The 23,132-nt window shown below is 53.4% G+C and overlaps 1 protein-coding gene across 1 annotated transcript in view; it reads right to left on the bottom strand.

The window, feature by feature from the left end:
- Window positions 1-23,132, bottom strand: part of pcnx2 (pecanex 2) — a 946,160-nt gene that overhangs the window by 636,788 nt on the left and 286,240 nt on the right. The gene's annotated exons all lie outside the window — the stretch shown is intronic.

Here is a 23,132-nt window from a genome sequence, read left to right as displayed (position 1 = left end):
CAACAGGAATAGAGAACACAGTGCGGGCAACAGGAATAGAGAACACAGTGCGGGCAACAGGAATAGAGAACACAGTGAGGGCAACAGAAGAGAGAACACAGTGTGGGCAACAGGAATAAAGAACACAGTGCGGGCAACAGGAATAGAGAACACAGTGAGGGCAACAGGTATAGAGAACACAGTGCGGGCAACAAGAATAGAGAACACAGTGCGGGCAACAGGAGAGAGAACACAGTGAGGGCAACAGGTATAGAGAACACAGTGTGGGCAACAGGAATAGAGGACACAGTGCAGGCAACAGGAATAGAGAACACAGTGCAGGCAACAGGAATAGAGAACACAGTGCGGGCAACAGGAATAGAGAACAGAGTGAGGGCAACTGAAGAGAGGACACCGTGTGAGCAACAGGAATAGAGAACACAGTGCGGGCAACAGGAATAGAGAACACAGTGCAGGCAACAGGAATAGAGAACACAGTGCGGGCAACAGGAGAGAGAACACAGTGCAGGCAACAGGAATAGAGAACACAGTGAGGGCAACAGGAATAGAGAACACAGTGCGGGCAACAGGAATAGAGAACACAGTGAGGGCAACGGGAGTAGAGAACACAGTGCGGGCAACAGGAATAGAGAGCACAGTGCGGGCAACAGGAATAGAGAACACAGTGCGGACAACAGGAATAGAGAACACTGAGTGCAACAGGAATAGAGAACACAGTGAGGGCAACAGGAATAGAGAACACAGTGAGGGCAACAGAAGAGAGAACACAGTGCGGGCAACAGGAATAGAGAACACAGTGCGGGCAACAGGAACGGGCAACAGGAATAGAGAACACAGTGCGGGCAACAGGAATAGAGAACACAGTGCGGGCAACAGGAATAGAGAACACAGTGCGGGCAACAGAAGAGAGGACACAGTGCGGGCAACAGGAATAGAGAACACAGTGCGGGCAACAGGAATAGAGAACACAGTGCAGGCAACAGGAAGAGAGAACACAGTGCGGGCAACAGGAATAGAGAACACAGTGAGGGCAACAGAAGAGAGGACACCGTGCAGGCAACAGGAATAGAGAACACAGTGCGGGCAACAGAAGAGAGGACACAGTGCGGGCAACAGGAATAGAGAACACAGTGCGGGCAACAGGAATAGAGAACACAGTGCAGGCAACAGGAAGAGAGAACACAGTGCGGGCAACAGGAATAGAGAACACAGTGAGGGCAACAGAAGAGAGGACACCGTGCAGGCAACAGGAATAGAGAACACAGTGTGGGCAACAGGAATAGAGAACACAGTGAGGGCAACAGGAATAGAGAACACAGTGCGGGCAACAGGAATAGAAAACACAGTGTGGGCAACAGGAATAGAGAACACAGTGAGGGCAACAGGAATAGAGAACACAGTGCGGACAACAGGAATAGAGAACACAGTGAGTGCAACAGGAATAGAGAACACAGTGAGGGCAACAGGAATAGAGAACACAGTGCGGGCAACAGAAGAGAGAACACAGTGCGGGCAACAGGAATAGAGAACACAGTGAGGGCAACAGAAGAGAGCACACCGTGCGGGCAACAGGAATAGAGAACACAGTGAGGGCAACAGGAATAGAGAACACAGTGCGGGCAACAGGAATAGAGAACACAGTGCGGGCAACAGGAATAGAGAACACAGTGAGGGCAACAGGAATAGAGAACACAGTGCGGACAACAGGAATAGAGAACACAGTGAGTGCAACAGGTATAGAGAACACAGTGCGGGCAACAGGAATAGAGAACACAGTGCGGGCAACAGGAATAGAGAACACAGTGCGGGCAACAGGAATAGAGAACACAGTGAGGGCAACAGAAGAGAGAACACAGTGTGGGCAACAGGAATAAAGAACACAGTGCGGGCAACAGGAATAGAGAACACAGTGAGGGCAACAGGTATAGAGAACACAGTGCGGGCAACAAGAATAGAGAACACAGTGCGGGCAACAGGAGAGAGAACACAGTGAGGGCAACAGGTATAGAGAACACAGTGTGGGCAACAGGAATAGAGGACACAGTGCGGGCAACAGGAATAGAGAACACAGTGCAGGCAACAGGAATAGAGAACACAGTGCGGGCAACAGGAATAGAGAACACAGTGAGGGCAACTGAAGAGAGGACACCGTGTGAGCAAGAGGAATAGAGAACACAGTGCGGGCAACAGGAATAGAGGACACAGTGCGGGCAACAGGAATAGAGAACACAGTGCGGGCAACAGGAATAGAGAACACAGTGAGGGCAACAGGAATAGAGAACACAGTGCGGGCAACAGGAATAGAGAACACAGTGCGGGCAACAGGAATAGAGAATACAGTGCGGGCGACAGGAATAGAGAACACAGTGCTGGCAACAGGAATAGAGAACACAGTGAGGGCAACAGGAATAGAGGACACAGTGCGGGCAACAGGAATAGAGGACACAGTGCGGGCAATAGGAACAGAGAACACAGTGCGGGCAACAGGAATAGAGAACACAGTGCGGGCAACAGGAATAGAGAACACAGTGCGGGCAACAGGAATAGAGAACACAGTGCGGGCAACAGGAATAGAGAACACAGTGCGGGCAACAGGAACAGAGAACACAGTGAGGGCAACAGGAATAGAGAACACAGTGCGGACAACAGGAATAGAGAACACAGTGAGTGCAACAGGAATAGAGAACACAGTGAGGGCAACAGGTATAGAGAACACAGTGCAGGCAACAGGAATAGAGAACACAGTGCGGGCAACAGGAATAGAGAACACAGTGTGGGCAACAAGAATAGAGAACACAGTGCGGGCAACAGGAATAGAGAACACAGTGCGGGCAACAGAAGAGAGGACACAGTGCGGGCAACAGGAATAGAGAACACAGTGCGGGCAACAGAAGAGAGAACACAGTGCGGGCAACAGGAATAGAGAACACAGTGAGGGCAACAGGAATAGAGAACACAGTGCGGGCAACAGGAATAGAGAACACAGTGCGGGCAACAGGAATAGAGAACACAGTGAGGGCAACAGGAATAGAGAACACAGTGCGGACAACAGGAATAGAGAACACAGTGAGTGCAACAGGTATAGAGAACACAGTGCGGGCAACAGGAATAGAGAACACAGTGCGGGCAACAGGAATAGAGAACACAGTGCGGGCAACAGGAATAGAGAACACAGTGAGGGCAACAGAAGAGAGAACACAGTGTGGGCAACAGGAATAAAGAACACAGTGCGGGCAACAGGAATAGAGAACACAGTGAGGGCAACAGGTATAGAGAACACAGTGTGGGCAACAAGAATAGAGAACACAGTGCGGGCAACAGGAATAGAGAACACAGTGAGGGCAACAGGAATAGAGAACACAGTGTGGGCAACAGGAATAGAGAACACAGTGCAGGCAACAGGAATAGAGAACACAGTGCGGGCAACAGGAATAGAGAACACAGTGCGGTCAACAGGAATAGAGAACACAGTGCGGGCAACAGGAATAGAGAACACAGTGCGGGAAACAGGAGAGAGAACACAGTGCAGGCAACAGGAATAGAGAACACAGTGAGGGCAACAGGAATAGAGAACACAGTGTGGGCAACAGGAATAGAGAACACAGTGAGGGCAACGGGAATAGAGAACACAGTGCAGGCAACAGGAATAGAGAACACAGTGTGGGCAACAGGAATAGAGAACACAGTGCGGTCAACAGGAATAGAGAACACAGTGAGTGCAACAGGAATAGAGAACACAGTGAGGGCAACAGGAATAGAGAACACAGTGAGGGCAACAGAAGAGAGAACACAGTGCGGGCAACAGGAATAGAGAACACAGTGCGGGCAACAGGAACGGGCAACATGAATAGAGAACACAGTGCAGGCAACAGGAATAGAGAACACAGTGCGGGCAACAGGAATAGAGAACACAGTGCGGGCAACAGAAGAGAGGACACAGTGCGGGCAACAGGAATAGAGAACACAGTGAGGGCAACAGGAATAGAGAACACAGTGCGGACAACAGGAATAGAGAACACAGTGAGTGCAACAGGAATAGAGAACACAGTGAGGGCAACAGGTATAGAGAACACAGTGCAGGCAACAGGAATAGAGAACACAGTGCGGGCAACAGGAGAGAGAACACAGTGAGAGCAACAGGTATAGAGAATACAGTGCGGGCAACAGGAATAGAGAACACAGTGCGGGCAACAGAAGAGAGGACACAGTGCGGGCAACAGGAATAGAGAACACAGTGAGGGCAACAGGAATAGAGAACACAGTGCGGACAACAGGAATAGAGAACACAGTGAGTGCAACAGGAATAGAGAACACAGTGAGGGCAACAGGTATAGAGAACACAGTGCAGGCAACAGGAATAGAGAACACAGTGCGGGCAACAGGAGAGAGAACACAGTGAGAGCAACAGGTATAGAGAATACAGTGCGGGCAACAGGAATAGAGAACACAGTGCGGGCAACAGGAATAGAGAACACAGTGCAGGCAACAGGAATAGAGAACACAGTGAGTGCAACAGGTATAGAGAACACAGTGCAGGCAACAGGAATAGAGAACACAGTGCGGGCAACAGGAATAGAGAACACAGTGCGGGCAACAGGAATAGAGAACACAGTGAGGGCAACAGAAGAGAGAACACAGTGTGGGCAACAGGAATAAAGAACACAGTGCGGGCAACAGGAATAGAGAACACAGTGAGGGCAACAGGTATAGAGAACACAGTGCGGGCAACAAGAATAGAGAACACAGTGCGGGCAACAGGAGAGAGAACACAGTGAGGGCAACAGGTATAGAGAACACAGTGTGGGCAACAGGAATAGAGGACACAGTGCAGGCAACAGGAATAGAGAACACAGTGCAGGCAACAGGAATAGAGAACACAGTGCGGGCAACAGGAATAGAGAACACAGTGAGGGCAACTGAAGAGAGGACACCGTGTGAGCAACAGGAATAGAGAACACAGTGCGGGCAACAGGAATAGAGAACACAGTGCAGGCAACAGGAATAGAGAACACAGTGCGGGCAACAGGAGAGAGAACACAGTGCAGGCAACAGGAATAGAGAACACAGTGAGGGCAACAGGAATAGAGAACACAGTGCGGGCAACAGGAATAGAGAACACAGTGAGGGCAACGGGAGTAGAGAACACAGTGCGGGCAACAGGAATAGAGAGCACAGTGCGGGCAACAGGAATAGAGAACACAGTGCGGACAACAGGAATAGAGAACACTGAGTGCAACAGGAATAGAGAACACAGTGAGGGCAACAGGAATAGAGAACACAGTGAGGGCAACAGAAGAGAGAACACAGTGCGGGCAACAGGAATAGAGAACACAGTGCGGGCAACAGGAACGGGCAACAGGAATAGAGAACACAGTGCGGGCAACAGGAATAGAGAACACAGTGCGGGCAACAGGAATAGAGAACACAGTGCGGGCAACAGAAGAGAGGACACAGTGCGGGCAACAGGAATAGAGAACACAGTGCGGGCAACAGGAATAGAGAACACAGTGCAGGCAACAGGAAGAGAGAACACAGTGCGGGCAACAGGAATAGAGAACACAGTGAGGGCAACAGAAGAGAGGACACCGTGCAGGCAACAGGAATAGAGAACACAGTGAGGGCAACAGGAATAGAGAACACAGTGCGGGCAACAGGAATAGAGAACACAGTGTGGGCAACAGGAATAGAGAACACAGTGAGGGCAACAGGAATAGAGAACACAGTGCGGACAACAGGAATAGAGAACACAGTGAGTGCAACAGGAATAGAGAACACAGTGAGGGCAACAGGAATAGAGAACACAGTGCGGGCAACAGAAGAGAGGACACAGTGCGGGCAACAGGAATAGAGAACACAGTGCGGGCAACAGAAGAGAGGACACAGAGCGGGCAACAGGAATAGAGAACACAGTGCGGGCAACAGAAGAGAGAACACAGTGCGGGCAACAGGAATAGAGAACACAGTGAGGGCAACAGAAGAGAGCACACCGTGCGGGCAACAGGAATAGAGAACACAGTGAGGGCAACAGGAATAGAGAACACAGTGCGGGCAACAGGAATAGAGAACACAGTGCGGGCAACAGGAATAGAGAACACAGTGAGGGCAACAGGAATAGAGAACACAGTGCGGACAACAGGAATAGAGAACACAGTGAGTGCAACAGGTATAGAGAACACAGTGCGGGCAACAGGAATAGAGAACACAGTGCGGGCAACAGGAATAGAGAACACAGTGCGGGCAACAGGAATAGAGAACACAGTGAGGGCAACAGAAGAGAGAACACAGTGCGGGCAACAGGAATAGAGAACACAGTGCGGGCAACAGGAATAGAGAACACAGTGCGGGCAACAGAAGAGAGGACACAGTGCGGGCAACAGGAATAGAGAACACAGTGCGGGCAACAGAAGAGAGGACACAGTGCGGGCAACAGGAATAGAGAACACAGTGCGGGCAACAGAAGAGAGAACACAGTGCGGGCAACAGGAATAGAGAACACAGTGAGGGCAACAGGAATAGAGAACACAGTGCGGGCAACAGAAGAGAGGGCTCAGTGAGGTTCAACAATGGTTAGTTTTCTTTGTTTCATAATGTGCTCATCAAGGCGAGGAATGTCAGTGCTGGGGAACGGAACAGTTCCCATTTCAGGACCCGTGTCAGTATCAAACACTTCCAGGTCGGGTACAGCACAGTTAGATGGAAAATGAAGCTCTCTCTCCTTGGTCCCCACAATATGCCTCTTTCAAAAGCTTTGAAGAGCACACCCAGCGTTCAGTTTCCAATTTCCTACACCAATCATCCTATTCCCACTGAGTGAGATTGCCAAATAAGGGGCACTTATGTGCTGTGGGCCCACTGGGATTGGTATCGAAAGTGCCCAAACTAATCACATAGCACTGACACAGTCAGAGAACACACACCCCATCAAAAAATAAAGAAAGAGAGGTAAGAGAGGAAAGAAAAAAGCATGAAAGAAAGCAACATTTAACTTGTAACGCTTCCAAATCAGTCCCAGACTGAACTTTACCACAGAGGGCGGGAGGGTTACGACCTCATGACATCCCAAAGCTGTTTACAGCCAATGAAGTACTTTTCTTGAAGTGTAGTCACTGTTGTAATTTAGGAAACACAACAGCCGATTTATGCACAGCAAGATCCCACAACAGCAATGCGATAATGACCAGATAATGGCCTAGAAATTCAGTATCGCCACATTTGGGGCGCTACAGCCGGGCTTTTGCTAAATTTAGCGCCGGGCGCAACTTAGCGCCACCTTCGCCGAAATTGAGTTGCATCGCCCCAAGAGGATTCTGCTGCGCTAAAGCAGGCGGTGCATGACTATCATAAGGCGCTAAGCCAGCGAGCCGAGGCACTAACAGCGAGGGCGGGCGCAGCGCAGGTGCGGCGAGTTATAGATTGCAGGCAGACACGTTGGCGCCGGTCAGCTCTTAAAGGGGGAGGGTCGATTTGTTTTGCTGCCACGCCCTGCACACTGCAGCCCTGAATCTAGGCCTAGACAGATCTGCTTCAACAACTCAACGCCCACGACCATGGAGAAGGCCAGGGAGTGAGCGCAGCGCTTTAGTGAGGGTGCCCTGAAGGTTCTGGTTGGTGCAGTGGAGCGCAGGCGACCTACCCTATGCCCTGACAGTGGCAGGAGGCCACTGCCCAGCGAATACAGGAAAGCTTGGAGGGAGGTGGCAAACAGAGTGACCTCCAGCAGCATGGTCCCCAGGACACCCACGCAATGCAAAAAGAAGTTCAACGACGTCACTCGGGTTGTCAGGGTGAGTACCCTTTCCAGTATCCTCTTCATCCCTGCATGTGCACCTCACTTTATGGCCAAAGGGTCCTGAAAGCCCCAATACCCAGCTCTCATCCAACACCTATGGGACTCTCATGAAAATCACATGCACATTCACCACTTTACACACTGTCAGGGCTATTCCACCATGGGAGGCAGTGCAGGCAAGATGAGGGCTTGACACTGTCAGGGCTATTCCACCATGGGAGGCAGTGCAGGCAAGATGAGGGCTTGACACTGTCAGGGCTTTTCCACCATGGGAGGCAGTGCAGGCAAGATCAGGGCTTGACACTGTACTCAGAGCCCGTCCTTTCTCTTGCAGGGCAAGCTGGCCCACAATCGCAGGCAGCAGCTACGGACCGGGGGAGGCCATCCTGAACTTAAAGACCTCAGTGACCTGGAGCAGCGAGTGGAATGGATTATGGGAGGCCGGCTGATTGGCCCCGTCGCCACTGGAGATGCCGACCCCGTTCCGGACAGCAATGGTAAAGTTATCACCTTTTTGACCTCTCTCTTTCCACCTGTGCCTCACAGCAGCATCCATTGTCACTCTCGAACCATTGCAGCACTCATGCCTCCCTCGCTGCCGCCCTGTCCTCACTCTAAAGCAACTCTTGTGCCTCCCTGCTTTCAGATGCTGAATCGCCAGGTGAGGAGGTGGGCCCTCAAGCTGGCACTGTGAGTGAATCAGAAGGCGAGGAGGAGGAAGAGGAAGCCGGACCATCAGTGCCACCCTCAGCCGAGGCAGCCCATGGCCATGATGGGGACATGTCTTCCCTGGAGGGGAGCAGGGGGGAAGGGTCTGATGACGGTGAAGCTCCAGGGCCCAGCGGGCTGCAGCAATGCGGGAGGGGTAGGGAAGCTCGGCGGCCTTCTCCCCGGAGGGTGAGTTCGGCCTCCAGTCCTGCTACAGTGAGCGCAGAGGAGGTGCGGCTCCTTGGTGAAATGGGCGCCCAGGCTGAGCGCAGGCACATTGAGCTCATGGCTGCAGTGGCAAGGATGCCTGACTGCATAGAGTCACTGGCAAGGAGTGTGCAGGAATTCGGGCCAGCACAGGCCAGGAGTCTGCAGGACTTCGGGGCAGCACAGGCCAGGAGTCTGCAGGAGGTCGCTGCATCACAGGCCAGGAGTCAGCAGGAGGTCGCTGCATCACAGGCCAGGAGTCAGCAGGACGTCGCTGCATCACAGGCCAGGAGTCAGCAGGACGTTGCTGCATCACAGGCCAGGAGTCAGCAGGACGTCGCTGCATCACATGTGGCTTCCAGCCAAGTGCTTAGTCGTGCCATGCATTCACTGGCTGGTCTGATGCAGACACAGATCAGGGCCGCACGGGCACTAACTGCTGCCACCCTCGCTGGATCGGCCAGGAATCGCCAGGGCCCTCGCCGCGCCACAGCAGCCCAGCAGTCTGTGCTTCAGGAGATTGCTGCGCATGCTTCAGTGCTGGCCCATGCGAGTGCCAGTGTCTCGGCCGACCAGGGAGTGCCTGTGCTCTGTCAGGTTGGCAGCATTCCTGTCACTCCTCCACTGCAGCTGCCACCACCCATAGGACAGACTGCTGCCGCCCAAGCAGAGTTGGAGCAGTCAGCAGCCAGGTCCTCCAGGCCCAGAGCTGGTCCAGGCCGTCCCCCAAGGGCATCTGCCGACTCACTACCTGACCCTCAGCAGCCTTCCCCCAGCCTTGCTGCAGCCACTGGGGTCCCATTGAGGAGGAGCTGCAGGGCGGGAAGTGGCCCATCGCGCAATCGAGGCGGATCACCCTCGCAGGCCAAAAAGTAGGAGGTGTGGCAAAATGTTGAGTTTTTTATGAAGGCCGAGAATGTTGTGTTACTTTTTTATGAAGGCCGAGAATGTTGTGTTTGTTTTTTATGAAGGCCGAGGATCATGGTCATTTTTGTTTCACTGTTTTGTTCATTTTCTCTAGGTTGTGAGAGCCAGTTATGTGTCTGACTGTTTTTTGGGGGGTTTCTCTGTATTTGTTTGTCATGCGGGAAGGGCACAGAGTTTGTTAAATAAAGAATTGTCTTTATTCAGATTGTCCATGTTTGCACTTTGAACTATTTGTTGCCTTGACCGCCTCAGGGTTTGCGGAGCGGCTCCATTCATGTTCTTTCAATGGCACAAGCCATTCCCTGAGAGGGGGCCTAGAACCGACTTGCAATAAGCCGCTGACGGATGGCCCTTGCATTTTGTGCCTCCCTCCCGTCTTGGTGCTCCTCCTCCTCCTCCTCCTCCTCCTCCTCTGGTGGTCCTCCAATGTCTGCTGGCAGTGGCTGAGTCCTGAGGATAGCCAGGTTGTGCAGCATGCAGCACACTACAACGAAATGGGAGACTCGCTCAGGTGAGTACTGTAGGGCTCCCCCGGAATGGTCCAGACAGCAGAACCATTGCTTCAGCACGCCGATTGTGTGCTCAATGATGTTCCTGGTCGCTTGATGGCTGTCATTGTATCGTTCTTCAGCAGGGGTGGTGGGCGCACGGAGTGGGGTCGTCAGCCAGGTGCACAAAGGATAGCCCTTGTCCCCGAGAAGCCAGCCTCCTGGGTGAGCCAGGGCTTCGAAAATGTCTGCCACAGAAGTCTGGCGCAGGATGAAGGCGTCGTGGCTGCTGCCTGGAAAGCGGGTATTCACAGCTAGTATGAGCTGCCTGTGGTCACAAACCAACTGCACGTTCAGCGAATGGTAACCCTTCCGGTTGCGGTAATCCTCGGCATTCTCTAGAGGCGCCCGCAAAGCTACATGCGTACAGTCAATGGTGCCCTGGACCATGGGGAAGCCCTCTAATCTTGCAAATCCCATTGCATGCTCTGGCTGCTTGTCCGGGGTCATGGGGAAGGAAATGTACTGATGTCGCCTTCTAAAGAGGGCATTCGTGACCTGGCGGATGCAGCAATGCACCGCGAACTGGGAGATATTGGCAATGTCCCCAGTAGCGGATTGGAAGGAGCCGGTGGCATAGAAGTTGAGAGCCACTGTCACCTTCACCGCCACCGACAGAGACGTCCTGCTTCTCAGCTGAGGCTGCAGATCTCTCTGAAGCAGGTGGCAGATCTCCGTGACCACCTCCCTTCTTAATCGAAGCCTCCAAATGCACTGCTCCTTAGACATGTTGAGGTAGGAGAAGTGCTGTCGGTATACCCTGGGAGGGTAAGGCCTCCTGTGCCGACGCCTGTTGGCCCTTCTCCGTCTGGCCATAATTGGCACTCTCTCTCAGCGTCTCTGAGCCCTTTCAATGCAATGCAGAAACCCAACGTTTCCACCCATTGCAACCCCCATTATATGTGGCCACACAAGGCTATGGCACTGAGAAATAAATCCAACTGCAAAGCTCTGGCCTGAAGCCAGAAGTACCTGTGCGAGCGATGAGTCAAAGCAGAAAGCTCTCTCCCTTTGTCTCTCTCCAAATCTCTCTCTCTCACACAGAAGGAGTGGAACAAAATGGCTGCCACTGTTTTGTTTTGCACACTTTGTACAAAAGTAATATATTGCAGGACAACGGAGTATTACAGTTTAAACTCTTTAATGAAGCATTAGGTCTGATCTGACTCACAACAGTACAGCACCGTGTGCACAAGATGGAGTCAGGACCCCCTTGGGTCTTCTAAACAATAGCAGTCCTTACAGATGCCTGCAGGCCAATGACAACTCAGCATGTGATCACATGTGAATATAATAGGTATTCCTTACAGATGCCTGTGGGCCAATGATAGATCAATATGCAAATGTACATTGTAGGAATTGCTAGATTCCTAACCAAAGGACTGAGATCGAGTCAGTCTGTCAACCAAACGAAGTTTAATACTGTATTGCAGAAGTGGCAATCAAAATGCAGGAGAACTAACTAACAGGTCTATGCTCAATGCTGGCTCCACGAGGACTGAGGGAAAACGCTCCTCAGTCTGACGTCATCACGTCATCATGTTTCCCGCCGTTGGGAACGTCACATGACCCACGTGGTGATGTCATCGCGTTCAGTCTTAATCCTATAGAGACCGAGCTATTTACATGCAGTAAAACGAATACAGGTACAGATTCATTCTGTTACAGATAATTATGTACATCGATATAAGAGTCCCTTGGTGGCTCTGCCACATGCACCCCCCCAGAATTGTCTTTGACAGTGAAAGTCAATCGAAGAGGAGGTCGGACAAGCCTGTTCGAACGACTCCTATATTCCCAGAATCGCCAACCGCCATCGCGGCCGTGGGACATCCTTCAGGCTCGGTCTTCCTTTCCAGTATTTGGTGCTGGCGTTTTTTCTTCGTTTGAGGCATGAAACTGCAGGGAGGTTGGCAGCATCTGGCCCTCGCGCCGGAACGGGCGTGGTAAAAACACAAGCCGGGCGATGGAGGCGTCGGGGCAGAGTCCGCAAGGGAGGGGCGCCTCGTGGAGGCGCAGAATTGCTGCGTGCCGCATAAATGGTGTCTGCTTCGGCGGCAAGCGCTACGCAATCCGTAGTATCCGATCTTGCGAGGGCTGCCTGTATCTGCTCGGGCAATTGACTCAAGAATACTCTCGAAAGAGGAAACATTGTGGTTCGGAGCCAAGGAGTGTGAGCATCTGGCACATTAACTCCGATGGCTTGGAGTCGCCTAACCCGGGCAGCATCAGTAAGCGGCGTGCGCGCTCCGCCTTCGTGAGGCCGAAAGCCTGAATTAACCATGCTATTAGCGTGCTGTACTTGCCGACGACCGGGGGGTTTTCAAGCAGGTTGATGATCCTCGAAGCCGTGGATCCGTCGAGTGCGGAGACCATGTAGAGGTAACGGGTCTGATCCACCACGATGTTTCGACGGTCAAACTGAGCTTCCGCTTGCACGAACCAGGAGGCCACCTGTTGTTCCCAAAACTGAGGGAGCTTCAAAGCCACCGCGTTCGTTTCCATCGTTTCGTTGCGTTGCGCTTCCTCCGCGAAGATCGTTCGTGAAAGTTCGGGGTCACCACTGTAGGAATTGCTAGATTCCTAACCAAAGGACCGAGATCAAGTCAGTCTGTCAACCAAACAAAGTTTAATACTGTTTTGCAGAAGTGGCAATCAAAACGCAGGAGAACTAACTAACAGGTCTATGCTCAATGCTGGCTCCACGAGGACTGAGGGAAAACGCTCCTCAGTCTGACGTCATGACGTCATCACGTTTCCCGCCGTTGGGAACGTCACATGACCCACGTGGTGACGTCATCGCACTTGGTCTTAATCCTACAGAGACCGCGCTATTTACATGCAGTAAAACGAATACAGGTACAGATTCATTCTGTTACAGATAATTATGTACATCGATATAAGAGTCCCCTGGTGGCTCTGCCACAACATCCCCTTTCTTTTAAAAGAAAAATGTTATGCATTACTTTTGAACCTTTCTTCTACATAATGTTCTCAGTAGCATCAACATATAAGTAAACTCAACATTTAACTAGCACTGAAAACATCTCAACGTTTCAATAACGATGTACAGTTTTTTTAGGGCAGCAATCCGCCTACACCCTTTGACAGTTCACAAGTCAAGGATAACTCTAGGCTTGACCTCTCGTCTCGACCTTGTGTGGTATGGAACTGAGCATGCTCCTGAATCGGTCAACAAATCCGGTTCAGGTTTAGGTTCAGGTAAGTATGATATGTTTTGTGTATTGCTCTGTTCATCACACTCTGTTGAACTGATCCTCTCGTCGGAATGACGGTGTCGTTCCTTGGTGTTCAGGAGGTGCCTGCGATTGCGGCGGTACACCTGTCCTTCTGGGGTGCGGACGTGATACGATCGCTCAGTGTCAGCTGGCTGGATGACGACTGCTGGCTTCCAGTGGTCATGCTCCTGGATTCTGACGGATTCTGCAGCAGTAGTCTAGCTGACCTGTCATGGTATCTCTTTTGGTGTTGCTGTCTCTGTACAAATGGAACATTTTCCGACAATGTCCTCAATGTGTTTGCACATTCCGGGCCAAAACATAATGTCACGTGCTCTTTGTTTGCATTTTTCCATGCCCATATGTCCAGCATGAATTTTTGTCAACATCTCTTCTCTGAGACTGGTAGGAATTATGATTTTCTCCCCTTTGAAGATGATTCCATTGATTTGTGACAGTTCATCTCTGTGGTTCCAGAATTCAGATATGCTCTGAGGGCATTTCCTCCTTTCCTCAGGCCATCCTTCATGTATGACTTTGCTCAGCAGTGTGAGTTGTGCATCTTTCTCTGTTCCTGCTCGGATCTCCTTCAGTTTTGAGTCACTCACAGGTAAGCTGCTGTACACCATGTGCACCTGCACATCCATGCCTTCACTGAGGCTGCTGTCCTGGTAGCTAAGAGACTTTCTGGAGAGCGTGTCTGCGACAGAAATGTCTTTGCCTGGACGGTGAATGATTGTGAAGTCATACTTCTGTAGTTGAAGGATCATTCTCTGTAGCCTTGGTGGGGCTGCGGCTAGTGGTTTCCTCATGATTGACTCGAGGGGCTTGTGGTCGGATTCCACAATGACTTGTCGGCCATAGACGTACTGGTGGAAACGCTTACATCCGAACAGAATTGCATATAGCTCTTTCTCGATTTGAGCATAGTTGATTTCACTGTCTGTGAGAGATCTGGAAGCGTAGCCGATGGGCTTTCCTTCTTGCAGTAATACTGCGCCTAGTCCGTACTTTGACGCGTCCACTTGTAGTCTGAGCTCTTTGTTGGGGTCGAAGTAGGCAAGAACTGGTCCTGGTTCTCTGGTGATTAGGTCTTTCATTTTCTGAAATGTTGTGTCATGTTGTTTGTCCCACAGGAACTCATTGGATTGTTTGAGCAACTGACGCATGGGTGCGTTGATTTCGGAGAGGCTCGGGGCAAACTTGGCTAAGTAGTTAACCATGCCTAGTACTGTCTCTAGCTCTGCGCGGTTCTTCGGCGGCTCCATCTTCTTGATGGCGGAGATTTTCTCTGGATCCGGTTTAATGCCATCAGTTGAGAGGCGATGCCTGAAATAACTGATCTCGGTGGATCCGATTATGCTTTTCTCGGGGTTGAGCCGGATACCTTTCTCCCGTGATCTTTGTAGCATCGCACGGAGGTTCCTGTCATGTTCCTCTCTATTCCTGCCATAGATGAGGATGTCGTCTACGATTGCGACTACTCCGTCGAGGCCTTCATAGGTTTCGTCGATCTTCCGCTGGAATTCATCCTGAGCTGAGATAAGACCAAATGGTAAACACAGAAATCGGTAGCGTCCAAATGGTGTGTTGAATGTTGTTAGCTTAGATGACTCTTCCGTGAGCTTGATAGTCCAGTATCCTGATCGTACGTCCATTACACTGAAGTAACGTGCTCCCACTAGCTTGGGTGTGATGTCATCTAGCGTTGGTAGAGGGTAGTGAGGGCGTTTGATAGCCTTGTTCAAATCTCGGGTCGAGACAGACTCTGAGCTTGCCTGTACGTGGTTTCTCAACCACTACTAACGCGTTGACCCACTCTGTCGGTTCTGTTTCCCGGATGATGATTCCTGTATTCTCCATGCTCTGCAGCTCCTCCTTCAGGCGACTACGTAGAGCAAGGCGTATCCTTCTCGGTGCGCAAACCACAGGGGTTGCTGCTGGGTCAAGGTGAATAGTGCATTCACCTGGGAATAGTCTGATTCCTTTGAAAACGTCAGCAAACTCCTCCATGACTGTCTGCTTCTCAACTGGTGCTGTCAATGATAGCACTAGCTTGACGAGGTCAATGTCTAAACATGCCTTTAGACCTAGCACTGGAGGTGCTTGAGTGTCAATAATGTAAAAGTTCAACATCATGTCACTTTCTTTGTACTTGCATTTCATCACGCATGTGCCTTTTACATTGAGCTGCTCACCCCCATAGCCGGTCAGTCTGCATGAGGTGGGCTGTAGCTCACACTCATCCTTCAAGCTGTGATACTCACTCAGAGGAATTACATTAACCTGAGATCCAGTGTCTAGTTTAAACTTAAGCTCTTTGCCCTGTTTTCCTATCTCAATATCGGCATAGGCTTGCTCAGTCTCTGAAATCTGTTTTTCTGTGACACAGAATCAATAAACAGTTCCTCTGCATTTGGCTCTCTATCTGGCATTTGGCTGTCACTCACTGTGTGTACTGTTTTTCCGAAAACAGTCTTGCAAACTTTAGCAAAGTGGTTCCGTTTACCACACTTAGTACATTGCCTTCCTTTGGCAGGGCAGTACTCCTTTTCTCCATGCCAGTTGTTTCCACAATATCCACAGTTTTTGAAGCGTTTTATGTCTGTGTCGCCCATTTTTAGAACTCTCGCTGTTCTTTCTGTTCTGAAACATGCTCTCTGGGCAGTGTTCTTTGGTGTGTATCTATTAACTGCGTGCCCTGTCTGTTCACTCGAGCTGCTCGTGGCGCCAGTTATGGTTTTCAACTGTGCTTGGGCTATCTCGTGCGACCTAGCTATGTCTATAGCTTTGTCCAGTGTTAGCCCGGACCCAACATTCAAAAGTTTCTCTCTCACTTTAGCTGAATGTATTCCAAACACGATGCAGTCTCTGACCATCTCATCTTTATCTGCATATACTCTGGGCTAGATTTTCAGTTGCTTGCGCCAGCAGTTAGCGCCTTAAGAGAAGTGATTTCCGGGCGCTATGCGTGTAGCGCCCGGGCGCAGCGCAGTTTGCGCCCCGCCCCAAATTAAGTTGCCCGTTAGCGCCGGCGCAAAGTTTAGCGCCCGCCCGGATGCGCGCGCAGAAAATGACGTCACATCCTCGTGCAACGCCCTTTGGCCGCCCCGATTGCAAACTTCAGTCGGACCGCCCCATTGTGCGGCGGGCGGCCGGAGCGTTTGGAAAAAGGAACGCAACACAACCAGCGCGGGCCCCGGGGGGCGCTAATTAAAGGGAACGTCCTCTCCAGTATAAAGGCCATCCATTATTTCAGAAAACAGTCTTGTGCAACGCATTTCTGGAGACACAACAAGGAGGATAGCTAACTGGTTTCAAGCAGCAAGAGCCAGGTATTTTTGGACTCAGGCAACAGCGCTGCAAGTGGCCATTTGGAAATTAGAGTGTTTGCCAGGATTTGATGGGGGTTGCATGGGGTGCCAACGCGGAGCTGCAGCTCCATGTCCGTTGGGCTCGCAGACGCATTGTGAGAGGGGCAGCCCTGGCTAGAGGCAGAGGGGGCTACAGGCGTCGGCCACGTAGGCCTTACCCAGTCAGGCTATACCGCCAGCAGCGCTCCTACCTAAACATGAGTGCCGCGCGATGTGTTAAAAGGCTCCGATTCCGGAAGGGGGTGATTGCAGAGATCTGCCACCTGCTTCGCCGAGATCTGCGGCCAAAGCTCAGGTGCAGGACGTCTCTGTCGGTGGAAGTGAAGGTGACAGTGGCATTGAACTTCTATGCCACCGGCTCCTTCCAATACGCTGCTGGGGACATAGCAAACATCTCCCAGTACGGCGCGCATCGCTGCATCCGCCAGGTGACCGAAGCACTGTTCAGAAGGAGAAGCCAATTCATCTCCTTCCCCATGGCCCTGGAGAGCCAGCATCAGCGCGCATTGGGATTTTCCAGACTCGGGGAATTCCCCTTGGTGCAGGGCGCCATTGACTGTACGCATGTGGCTTTGCGGGCCCCTCTGGAGCATGGCGAGCAGTATCGCAACAGGAAGGGCTACCATTCTCTGAATGTGCAGCTGGTCTGTGACCACAAGCAGCGCATCATGGCAGTCAATGCCAGCTTCCCAGGCAGCAGCCACGATGCCTTTATCCTGCGGCAGAGTACTGTGCATGACATGTTCCAGGCACAGCCTCCCCCAAGAGGATGGCTACTCGGGGACAAAGGCTATCCTTTGTGCACCTGGCTCATGACCCCGCTCCGCGCGCCCAGGACCGCTGCTGAAGAGGCCTACAACGAGAGCCATCAAACCACCCGCAACATCATCGAGCTAACTATTGGGGTCCTCAAGCAGCGGTTCCGCTGCCTTGATCGCTCCGGAGGAGCTCTCCAGTATTCGCCGGACCGGGTCTCCCAATTTGTGGTGGTTTGCTGCATGCTACACAACCTGGCTATCCGCAGGACTCAGGCACTGCCACCTGACGTTGGACCAGCACCTCAGGAGGAGGAGCAGGAGGAGCATGAGGAGGAGGAGGAGGAGGAGGAGGAGGAGCAGGAGTACGTTCCCAGGAGGGAGCGACCAGGGCCAAGGGCCGCACGACGCCACCTTATTACACGGTACTTCTAAGCCCCCTGTCAGGGAATGGCCAGGGGCCATGAGGGAAGATGAATGCAGCCGCTCCGCAAGCCCTCAGCCGGCGAAGCCAACAAACACTAAGAAGAACAACCATGGAGACTGCATGAATAAAGATAATTTTTTATTAAACAAAAATGAAAAGCCCTTCCCACATGAATCCCCAAAAACAATAAACGGGCCCCACAAAAAGCCCAACAAACGACTCACTCCCACAAACTGGGGAGGAGCCACTCCACCTTTATTGAAACCGGGCCTCAACGTCGGCCTAACGCAAAAAAAAAGCCCTCCAAAAGCACAACCATGGGCAAAATAAAGATGGCCACCGCCATATTAAAGGAAAGCTGGCCACACCCTCTACTGAGTGGCCCGCGAGGGCGAGACCTTGGCCAGCATTTTGCCTCCCCTGCCCTGCCTGCTGCTCCTTCGCAAGCTCTGCCCAGTGGCTGCTGCGAGGCTGGGGGAAGGCGCCTGAGGCTCAGATGCCCTTCCGCCAGATGCCGCTGGGGGGCGGCCTACACGGCGTTTGGGCCTCGAGGGGCCGTCTCCTGAGTGGCGCACCTGAGCCTGGCCACCATCAGCTGCAGCCGCTTGCCCTTGACGGCCCAGAGGGGGAATGGCGGCGACGGATGGCGCAATGTGGGCCAGCAGGCGTCTGGGATGCGCTGGCTGGTGCTGTGGCGCGGTGGCACTCGGCCGGGCCCGCACTGCAGGATCCGCAGCAATCAGCCGACGGCCGGCTTGCTGGGATGGTCCAGCGCGGCGCCTGCCCTGGCGATGCCTGCCTGAGACAGCGCGTGTGGCAGCAGTGAGTGGCCCTGTGGTCCTGGTGTGCGCGCGCATCACATCCGCCAGGGTCTTGACGGCATCAGTTAGCATGCGGCCAGTCGCAGCAGTTGCTGCCCCGAACTCGCGCACACTGGTCGCCAGCGACTCGATGGCCTCAGGCATGCACCCCACCACGCTCATGAGCTCCGTGTGGCGCCGGTCCGAGTCGTCGGCCATCTGATCGAGCTTCCGCACCTCCTCCGAAGTGAAGGTGTCCGGACTGGAGTCGCGACTCTCCCGCTGGGGAGGAGGGGGCCGAACTAGGGGACCCTTGCCGCGTTGGTGACGGCGAGTGTGCCGAGCAGCAGCACTCCCCTCTGATCCTTCCCCCCTTTGGGGGGAAGGCCGCGGGCCACGCGCACGGCTGCTGGGTGGCTGGACGCCACTGGTCCCAGAAGCTGCATTGCCCTGCGACAGTTCCTCCAGGCACTCGTCCAGTGAGGAGGTGTCGAGCATTTCCTCCTCTCCTGCGGGACGTGACTGTTCCCCCGAAGGTCCGGCTTGCTCCTCCTCCTCCTCCTGGTTGGAGGTGCTGTCACTGGCAGCCTCAGGGTCCTGGTCGTCACCAGCTGAAAGCAGGAATGCACAAGAGTAGCTTCAGAGTGAGGAGACGGCGTCAGCGAGGGAGTTAGGACTGGTGGGATTCAGCGCATTGGTGGGACAGTGGCAAAGGAGGTAGCTCGGATGGGCCAGTGCGACGCGAGAGGGCCAAAAGGCGAGGTCCTTACCATTGCCGGGCAGTGGAGGGTCGGATACACCGCACGCTGTGGGGACAATCACACGTGCTCCCATGAGCACACACACGCGCTCCTCCAGCCGAGTGAGCTTCTGCAGCTTGGCGCGGCCACCCCTGGCACGGGCCTGGCGATTAAACGCTACTTTAGCCTGCAAGAGAAAGGACGGGCTGTAAGTGCGCAGTGAAGCCCTGATGTAGTGTGCACTGCCTCCCATGGTGGAATAGCTTGGACAGAGTGAAGCCCTGATGTAGTGTGCACTGCCTCCCATGGTGGAATAGCTTGGACAGAGTGAAGCCCTGATGTAGTGTGCACTGCCTCCCATGGTGGAATAGCTTGGACAGAGTGAAGCCCTGATGTAGTGTGCACTGCCTCCCATGGTGGAATAGCTTGGACAGAGTGAAGCCCTGATGTAGTGTGCACTGCCTCCCATGGTGGAATAGCTTGGACAGAGTGAAGCCCTGATGTAGTGTGCACTGCCTCCCATGGTGGAATAGCTTGGACAGAGTGAAGCCCTGATGTACTGTCCACTGCCTCCCATGGTGGAATAGCTTGGCCAAAGTGTAGAGTGCCGAATGGCCATTTGATGCTCATGACTGTCCCAATGCTGCTGGCTGAGGGCTGGCCAAAAGGACTTTCAGGTCCCTTTGCCCATCATGTCAGGTGTACATGCAAGAATGAGGAGGAGACTGGAAAGGCTACTCACCCTCACAATCCTGGTCAGATCGTTGTACTTCTTACGGCATTGTGTGTGGGTCCTGGGGGCCTCGCCGGTGAACGTCACCCTCTGGGCGATCTGCTTCCAGGCTTTGGTGTAGTCGTGGTGGGTTGGATTCCTCCCACTGTCTGGAAACAAGATCTTGCGCCTCACCTCCAGAGCTGTGAGCATGATGTCCAGATCACCCTCTGAGAAGCGCAGGGCACGCTGACGGGCCTTCTCTGGCGTTGCCATGACTCCCTGGGGCTGAGCAGTAGTGTTGAGGCCTCTTTGCAAGGCTGTAGTGTGCAGGGCGTGGCAGCAGACCAATTCGTCCCTTCCCCCTTTAAGAGCTGGTCGGCACCACGGGGTCTGCTGTCAGTGCAAAAATGACCGCACCCGTGCTGCGCCCCGCCTGGGCGCTATCCCTCTGGACCGCCGGCTTAGCGCCTAAAGAGAGTAGTGGAACGCCTCTTTTAGCGCTCCACCAACCTCTTAGGGCGAAGCCACTGAATTCCCGGCAACGGGGCGCTACTTTGGGGCGGGCGCTAACTTCGGGCGGGCGCTAAGGTTAGCGCCCCAAAACTGCCTATACTGAAAATCTAGCCCACAGTCTTTTACCAACAGTTTTAACTCAGTCACAAACTGTTCAAATGACTCACTAACTCCTTGTACTTGCTCCTGAAACTTGTACCTAGCGAATATCGTATTTGTCTTGGGCATCACATATGCTTCAAAAGGGTCAAAATTACTTTTCAGTACCTTTGCTTCATCCGCGGTGAGAGACCATGTGTTAAAAATGTCTCTCCCTTTTTCTTCGATCCACAGGAGTAGGTAGCTGCATTTTTCTTCCTCCCCTTTTCTTTTCAACGGACCCGAGAACATTAACTCCACGTGTTGCTTGAACTTGCACCATTCTCTATGTAAGTTCAAAGATTCCCAATTCATTCGGGGTAAGGGAGCTCCAACGATGTCCATTTCAAATCCCTGTTCTGACACCATGGCCTAGAATTTCAGTATAGCCAGTTTTGGGGCGCTAACATTAGCGCCCGCCCGAAGTTAGCGCCCGCCCCAAAGTTGCGCCCCCTTGCTGGAAATTCAGTGGCTTCGCCCTAAGAGGTTGGTGGAGCGCTAAAAGAGGCGTTCCACTACTATCTTTAGGTGCTAAGCCGGCGGTGCAGAGGGATAGCGCCGAGGCGGGGCGCAGCGCGGGTGCGGTCATTTTTTGATTGACAGCAGACCCCGTGGCGCCGACCAGCTCTTAAAGGGGGAAGGGACGATTTGGTCTGCTGCCACGCCCTGCACACTGCAGCTTTGCAAATAGGTCTCAACACTGCTGCTCAGCCCCAGGGAGTCATGGCAACGCCAGAGAAGGCCCGTGAGCGTGCCCTGCGCTTCTCAGAGGGTGATCTGGAAATAATGGTGACAGCTCTGGAGAAGAGGCGCAGGATCTTGTTCCCAGAGACTGGGAGGAATCCGAACCACCAAGATTACACCAGAGCCTGGAAGCAGATCGCCAACAGGGTGACGTTCAGCGGCAATGCCCCCAGGACCCACAAACAATGTCGTAAAAAATACAACGACCTGACCAGGATTGTCAGGGTGAGTACCCTTTCCAGTCTCCTCCTCATTCTTGCATGTACACCTGACATGATGGGCAAAGGGAGCTGAAAGTCCTAATGGCCAGCCCTCAGCCAGCAGCTTTGGGACAGTCATGAGCATCAATTGCCCATTCTGCACTCTACACTCTGGCCAGGCTATTCCACCATGGGAGGCAGTGCACAGTACACCAGGGCTACACTCTGGCCAAGCTATTCCACCATGGGAGGCAGTGCACACTACATCAGGGCTACACTCCGTACTTACAGCCCGTCCTTTCTCTTGCAGGCTAAAGTTGCCTATAATCGCCAGGCCCGTGCCAGGACCAGGGGAGGCCGTGCCAAGCTGCAGAAGCTCACTCGCCTGGAGGAGCGCGTGTGTGGGCTCATGGGAGCCCGGCTGATCGTGCCCACAGCGTGCGGAGTAGCCGACCCTCCACTGCCCGGCAATGGTAAGGACCTCGCCTTTTGGCCCTCTCGCGTCGCACTTGCGCATCTGAGCTACCTCCTTTGCCACTGTCCCACCAATGCGCTGAATGCCACCAGTCCTAACTCCCTCGCTGACGCCGTCTCCTCACTCTGAAGCTACTCTTGTGCATCCCTGCTTTCAGCTGGTGACGACCAGGACCCTGAAGCTGCCAGTGACAGCCCCTCCGAGCAGGAGGAGGAGGAGGAGGAGGAGGAGCAAGAGCAAGCCGGACCATCAAGGGAACACTCAGGTCCCGCAGGAGAGGACGAAATGATTGACACGTCCTCACTGGACGAGTGCCTGGACCAACTGTCGCAGCGGATTGCAGCTTCTGGGACCAGTGGCGTCCAGCCACTCAGGAGCCGTGCGCGTGGGCCGCGGCCTTCCCCCCAAAGGGGGGAAGGATCAGAGGGGAGTGCAGTTGATCGGGACACTCGCCGCCACCAACGTGGCAAGGTTCCCCTAGTTCGGTCCCCTGCTCCCCAGCGGGAGCGTCCCGACTCCAGTCCGGACACCTTCACCTCGGAGGAGGCGCGGAAGCTGGACAAGGTGGCCGAGGATTCGGACCGGCGCCACACGGAGCTCATGAGCGTGGTGGGGCGCATGCCTGAGGCCATCGAGTCGCTGGCGACCAGTGTGCGCGAGTTCGGGGCATCAACTGCCGCGAGTGGCCGCATGCTCACTGATGCCGTCAAGACCCTGGCGGGTGTGATGCGGGCGCACACCAGGACAACAGGGGCACTCACTGCTGCCACACGCGCTGTCTCAGGCAGGCATCGCCAGGGCAGCCGCCGCGCTGGAGCAGCCCAGCGAGCCGC

Source organism: Somniosus microcephalus, chromosome 9 (genome assembly GCF_052327205.1).
Source record: "Somniosus microcephalus isolate GS21.2 chromosome 9, FLI_Smic_1.0, whole genome shotgun sequence".
In the NCBI taxonomy this organism is placed as follows: Eukaryota; Metazoa; Chordata; class Chondrichthyes; order Squaliformes; family Somniosidae; genus Somniosus; species Somniosus microcephalus.
This window is presented reverse-complemented; position numbering and strand designations above follow the sequence as displayed.